This window comes from Alternaria viburni (genome assembly GCF_023758015.1).
Source record: "Alternaria viburni strain BMP 2772 chromosome Unknown scaffold_1, whole genome shotgun sequence".
NCBI classification, from domain to species: Eukaryota; Fungi; Ascomycota; class Dothideomycetes; order Pleosporales; family Pleosporaceae; genus Alternaria; species Alternaria viburni.
In genome coordinates, this window is record NW_026055770.1 from 1,155,351 (window position 1) to 1,162,011 (window position 6,661).

Consider the following 6,661-nt stretch of genomic DNA (forward strand, 5'->3'; position numbering starts at 1 on the left):
GGCCATTTATCCCGATGTAAGGGTATATCGAGTTCAGATTAAGACGCATAGAAGGAGCCAATCAGCCGCGCGGCCTTCGGCACTTCACAATCACGGTAAAGTAGCTACACCATAGAATACGCGCTGGTAAATACAGACGTAGATTTTGCTGCTATGTATAGCTTCAAAACATACGCGACTGCAACTTTTGCCGCAAGTTGATGGAAGAAGACTTGATCTGAGCAATAGCATACCACTGCGAGGCGAACCTTGACATCCGCAATCTAAAGAGCATCGTAAAACAATATGGTTCTGAGAGGCACCGTGGAGCGGTAACGGTTACATAGAATGAAGAGGCTCAATGATACAACCAAGACTTCACAGCCTTGCCATTCATCAGTCACTTCTGCGATTGACCAAAACCCAACAACAAGTTACCAGAATGCGCACCTTCGTTTTGATCAGTGCTCTGGCAGCACTGGTGTTAGCAATTCCATATCCCCAAGCTACAGACATCTCGATCGCTCCAGGAGCAACTCTCATTTCACTCTCAGCAATCCTACCGACATCGACTATTGCCACGCCAGATTCCACTTCGCTGAACATCCCAGTCACAGCTTTGCCGACGAGTGACCCCAGTTCAGACGACGACGACGATGAAGACCCAGAGTTGAGTTCGTCGAAAAGGCCACCTCATTGGGAGCCAATCCCAATCTTTACGAAGAAATGCCAGTGCCAATTAGCGACAGCTCGGTACCCATGCTGGGCAACAGATGCACTACAGGTAGGTTGACGTACATGATACGATGGATTCAGCACATTATGGTTTGTCTAACACAAGCACCAGAGCTGCCACTTCGAAGAGAACTTCTCGTATGGCTGTTACATGCAAGCCGCGGGTGGATGTCCAACACCAACACGCATCGTAAGTGACTCACGTTCTCCATGAGATGAAGGCGCTATACTAACACCTCGCAGTGCAGCAACCTCTTCCAACCTACGCCTCGTCCTGGACCTCACCCATGTGAATTGGGCCCCAATCCACCAGTCGTGACAAGCTTTCCTACCCTCACCGGTTCGCCAATTGCCAACTTCACTCTACCAGTCATACCAACTGTGAACGTGACACTGCCTACGGTCTCTTTGTTGATGAAGGAGAATGGATTTGCGTAGGACGAGGCGGGAAGACCTTACACGCTGGGAGAGAAGCTTTGGCAAGATTGTGCGCTTAGAAATGATACTCTCCCGATACAGAAATACGTACCATCCAGATGCAACATATTCCGCTTACCTCTACAGCCCACTAGGATCCCAACGTGCAAATTGCTCCTCTCCCATGTCCCACTGTTACTCATCGCTAGTATACTGTATTCAACAGTTGCGACACGATCTTCACCACCGTGAAACCTCCCGACCAATATCCACCCGTTGCATCGCGCCCATCGCGCCTCTACAACTATCATCTCCGTCCCGCGAGCATCGGAAGCCTTCCTCACGCAGCCTTAGCTTCCGCCGAGTGACTCCCCATCCATCGTCTCCACAGCGCCCACCTATTTTGCGTCCGACGTCGAACTGAATGAATCATCGGCCATAACTATAGCCGGGGGGTCAATGTGATTTTCCGCGGGGCTGAGCGAGGCGCTTCACTGCGTCGCGCTACACATCCGCCATCTATTGGTGCACAAGCGAAAAGTCGGATCAGGAAATATGGGACACTCAACGCGTGGCTTGTAAGAGAAGAGAGATGGTGGGATAGGGTAAGTAAGGGGTGGACGTGATGGGATGGGAGACCCACTCTCAACAGTTCGAGTTTGCAGCAATTGTGCTAAAGACCTAGTCCACGGCCCAATGCGGGGCTCGCTCACCCACGCAGGAAAATGAGTTTCGTCGGCTTTCTCGCTACAAGTGTGGAGACTGGAGTGCAGAGCCCAACTGTCAACTGAATGTCCTGTGCTCAACGCAGTTGTCGTGTGGAGAGCCACGGTGGAGAATGGAGTAAGTCATACGGTAGTGCGTGTAGTGGGCCAACGATCAAGGGTTTGATGTCATGGCCGGAAACGTCCGGTGGACTTCACATGTCGTCGTCTCGGGTATTTGAGTGTGCGGGAGGTCGAGTGGGTGAGAAGTTTGCATATGTCAAAGCCTAGGCGTTGATCGGACCCTGGGGTTCCAAGGACGGAGATTGGACCCTTGATTTTTTCGGATAGAGTTGAGCCGCAGGGTCAGTAATGCTGTAATACACGAGGAACCGTGGTACGGACGTATGATGGCGGCCTTCGGACTTTCGAAATGTTTTCGGACCGCGGAGAACGCGAGACTGGCTTGGAATACGGTCGAGGTTGCTGTTTATCGCCCATCAATTGAGGATCCGCAAACATCTTACTCCGTGCTCTTGACGATCAACGCCCATAGTCACCGTCAAACGGTCGAAGCCATCGTTGTGTACCGTGGATCCTTCACCGCTCGCTCCCCGCAATCGACAATCTCCGCATCTCTTGCCCCAGGCGCACAGATTCTCGCCAGAGCTGCATGTGACGCCCACCGTTCACACCATCCTCCAGCCTTTGCTCCACGGAGAATCGATCCCAACCCTCCTCTCCCCACATGAGCTTTTACAGTAGTATCCCAACGGTCCGCAAAATAAGCTCATCCGTCATCTAGCATCGCGTAGCACGCAATCTCTCAACACACCATATCGCGCCTACCTCGACCCCATTCAGAACGCCACAAGATCCGGAGTATACTCCATAAAACACCTAGACCCTGCTTTCAAGGCGACAGGGTAAAGGGAGGCTCCGTGGACCCTGCCTAGATTACCTACAGCCGCCCATGCTACTGACTAACGTTAATCTTGCTGCTAGACGCTCGTTCTGACCGGATGGTGGCCAACGTGGTGCGTATGCTCATAGATGTGACAACGGTGGTGGGTAGATAAGCGCAGTGGTGTGTCTGTTGGGAATTTGCCGCACCGAAGATGTCGTAGCCAAGACAAGGATGCGACGATGATAGGGCAAGCCACAAGCACACCGTTGCGGCTCAACAACGGTGAGATTCTCATTCGACTGATATCGTACAGATCTGATGTGTCAGCTTTCGTGCTCCTTCCGACGTCGGAGGTGATTGATAATACTGAGAGAACTGCAGCATGTGGTTGCAGTGTATCATCGTAGGTTTTGATGATGCGAATTGATGATGGAAAAAGGATTCATGCGAGTTGCTAAGAATATCGCAGCCTTGCGCGCTAGCATCCTTATGCCCTAGCCTCGTCATCTCTTGACTCAAAAACTCTGCCCCTCATGCTCGCTTGGAGACTGACAAGGATCTCGTCAGCCACAGCCAACTTTGCTGATCGCTACAGCGCAGCATTGAACTTTGTTCTCCACACAGCTCTACGGCTGGTATGGCAAAGGTCACAACACTATATCGTCCCATTCAGTCTTGGACTGCTTCTGAGGTTGCGAAGATTTCAAGAATGATATCACACATTGCATGCCTTACGCCACGCTCAGATAAGTCGTAAGCGCCTACGCATTCCTTGTTCGTTGAGCGAATCCTTCCCGCTGCATTCGCCACAGTTCGCAGGCCGCTCGTATCCAGTGGTGTGGCACGAACTGGGTCACAAACAGTGCTCTAAAATGCCGAGCAGCCTGTATTGACAGGGCTTGCCGATGCGACAGCGTCTAGAATCGTTTATATCATGATACACATGTGACTTACCTTCTGGATCAAACAGTACTGTGGCTGACCGAATATATGTACACATGATGATTGCGCCTGCACACTCTAGATTGCATGTTCGCGGGAGTTGGCCAAAGATGCTTACAGCACTCGACGACCTTCGCTAGAACGGTCAGGGCAGCTCACTCGTCATGTCGGTCCCAAAATGTACACACAAGCCGCATTGCTGCGTTATCTGGCACCAAAGAGGTCGAATACAGAAAGTGCGACCCCGCATTACGCTCTACCGTTCGGCCTATCGCCGACCATCCTCACACCCTCACACAATACATGAGACAGAAGAGATGGCCCCATAGAAGCGCCTCTTTCCCAGCCATTACGCTGTTTGTGTAGTTTTGGTCAGATGAGGCAACCCGCTGTATAGTACACACATGCCTCGAATGTATGGAGGACAGCCGACTGGGGCGGAGTGCTTTTGTTGGGAGTGAGGGGAAGGCATGCATAGATCATGCAGGTGTAACATCTAGGCGCGTTGTGTTCATGCAAGAGGTGACAGGCAACGGGCGAAACTGCCCTACGCCTATGGGGTTGGCCTTGGAAGCGTTATCAGCAATCACATGTCTGCGTACGGCAGGTGAGGAGACGGGGCGGTGGAGATGAGGTCGCGTACAGGAAAGTGTCAGGTGAGCTCGGAGACAGGTAGTGGCGCATCTTGTCGGGGGTGTGAATACAGAGGTGGAGGCTGCACTGATAGGATAATCTGTGCAATGTCAGATGAGGACGGCTAGAACAATCTTACATGCTTCGCGTAATGTAACGATGCCGAGATAACCGTTATCGAAAGATGAAGACACCGGCGAGTCCGTTTTCAAGTTTTCGCGTCATCTCGGACGCCCTAATTAGGACAGTTCATGCTTGGGTAGGACCACTTGGGTATCGTTTCAATATGCGTCTAAGATTTGCCTTATGATCTGAAGCTCTGATGGAGTTGGTTCCATCGCAGAGATGTCGCGCAATGCGTTGCGGCCTACTTTATCTGCTCGCAAACGCACCTCTCAGATAGACATGGTTACACAGCATAAGCCACCCGGACGTCGGAATGTATGCCTAAGCCGGCTTATCCATTGGCGGACTCTCAAGGTCATCGTCCCGAATTTCAGATGATATAATCTGATGTTGTTGTACTATTAGTGGAACGATGATGTGAGCATGCTTAAGATCTTCAAGCTCGTAGTATGAGAGTGGGAGACTACGGTACGTCCTGCCCAAATGATGTCGCCTTTTTGCCCTGCGTCTTCGGATCCTGGATCTTTAACATGGCAACGCGACCGATCGAGACGCTTGCTCTGCAGATACAGCGTGTTAATGATGCGACAATTCTGTGGTGATGTTTGGTACAAGACATAGCTCCCACTACCATAATCGTTCAAGTGCCTAGGTATCCTCCGGCCACGTGCACGACGTTCGCAGCTCTAGCACAAGGCAGTTGACAGCGCACTAGGACCTGAGGCTAGCACTACAGTCATCGGCGAATTTCTCACTTGTCAAACTGTTGAATGCGATCATGCCCTCCATCTCTCGATCTGCTACGCCAGCTTGACTCGGCATCAGCATTTGTATGGAGTCCCTGCGAAGTACGAACAAAGTTGACGATCACGATCATCATCGGGCCTTTGCTGGCAGTTTTGTCGGAGGACAGCTTTGTCTTTCGGCCCGTGAGTTAAGAGATCGTGGGGTGGGGCACGGACGGGGAGACGTCTCCCACTTCCCACTGCACGGATGCGACGGCTCTCTCCCTGGCTCGACTTCAAGTCATCAGACTATGGTTGTGTCCGTATCTGGAGCAATACCCAGTAATGAGCGGATTTTGAGTGGATGTAAAAGACGAATTGATGAAAATAGAGGGAGAAGTAGCGGTGAAGGTCTTGCAAGAACAAGCGCTGACAAGCATCGGGGTTCTAGGCTGTATCGAAAGGCAGGGTGATCCTGCGCGCAGTACGCGGAAGGAGTGGGAAGCCCATTTTTTCGCTTCACGAGAGTCATCGGAGGGTCGATGTTGACGTCACGCATCGTGATCTTGCTTATGAGTTAGAAGTGGGAGCAAAATGCCGTCTGAGTGGGGATGCAATTGTTAGTCTTTGCAGTCTGTGACATGCCAGGTGGTACGTGGCATTACTCCTGAATGGCTGCCGTCGTGAGTGACACATTGACAAGTGGGCACTGGAACTCAATCGCATCACTGTATCCGGCTTTGGGTAGCGGTGATGAAAGTTGGCAACATCGCAGTCTGGCGTTACGCGCCCAACGCAGGCAGCCCCGTTTTCGCACAGAGCGTTTGCTAGTGGATCTTCGCGATAGAAGCTCCTCTATCGAGTACGTAGTAAAGTATCGGGGAATTCCACTCGGGTTCTTTGTGGACATCTGTCGCGTACCACGGTTAAGATCCCATCAAGGTGGTCCTGCGATAGATTGACGTCTCGCTTGACATGCCAGCGAAACCGGCCAAACTTGGGACCCGCCTGGGTCAGCGTGACGGTGACAGTGCATTTTCCAGGAGTTGGTAGACCAGTGTGCGGCTTGCGGGACTGCATCCATCCGACGCTGCGCGGGGCAGGCTAGACATCATCTTGACGGGCGAGACGAAAGCGACAGCAACGAGCCGCGTATCCTTTGCTGGGCCGCTCGCGTTTAATACCTTGATACTTGCTTGACATGATACAGGCACAGCCGTGCTCAGCCATGCGCTGCTCAAGCTCCGTCGCATTGTCGCGATTGCTGTGTCGCGGAGGGCAGCGGAAAGCGGGTTAGTTCGAGGCGGAACTGGTCCAAGCCCCGCTCGATGAGCGTGCGGAGATCGACAAACTGGAGGAAATCGATGATAACATGGCGGGGGCCCTGTCAGGCGGTGACAGAAGGCGGCTCCTCCGCGGGCTTTGAGTGGCAGCGATGACTGCATTCTGCCACATTCTGACATGACTCCATGCGGGTCACTGCAGGCGACCAG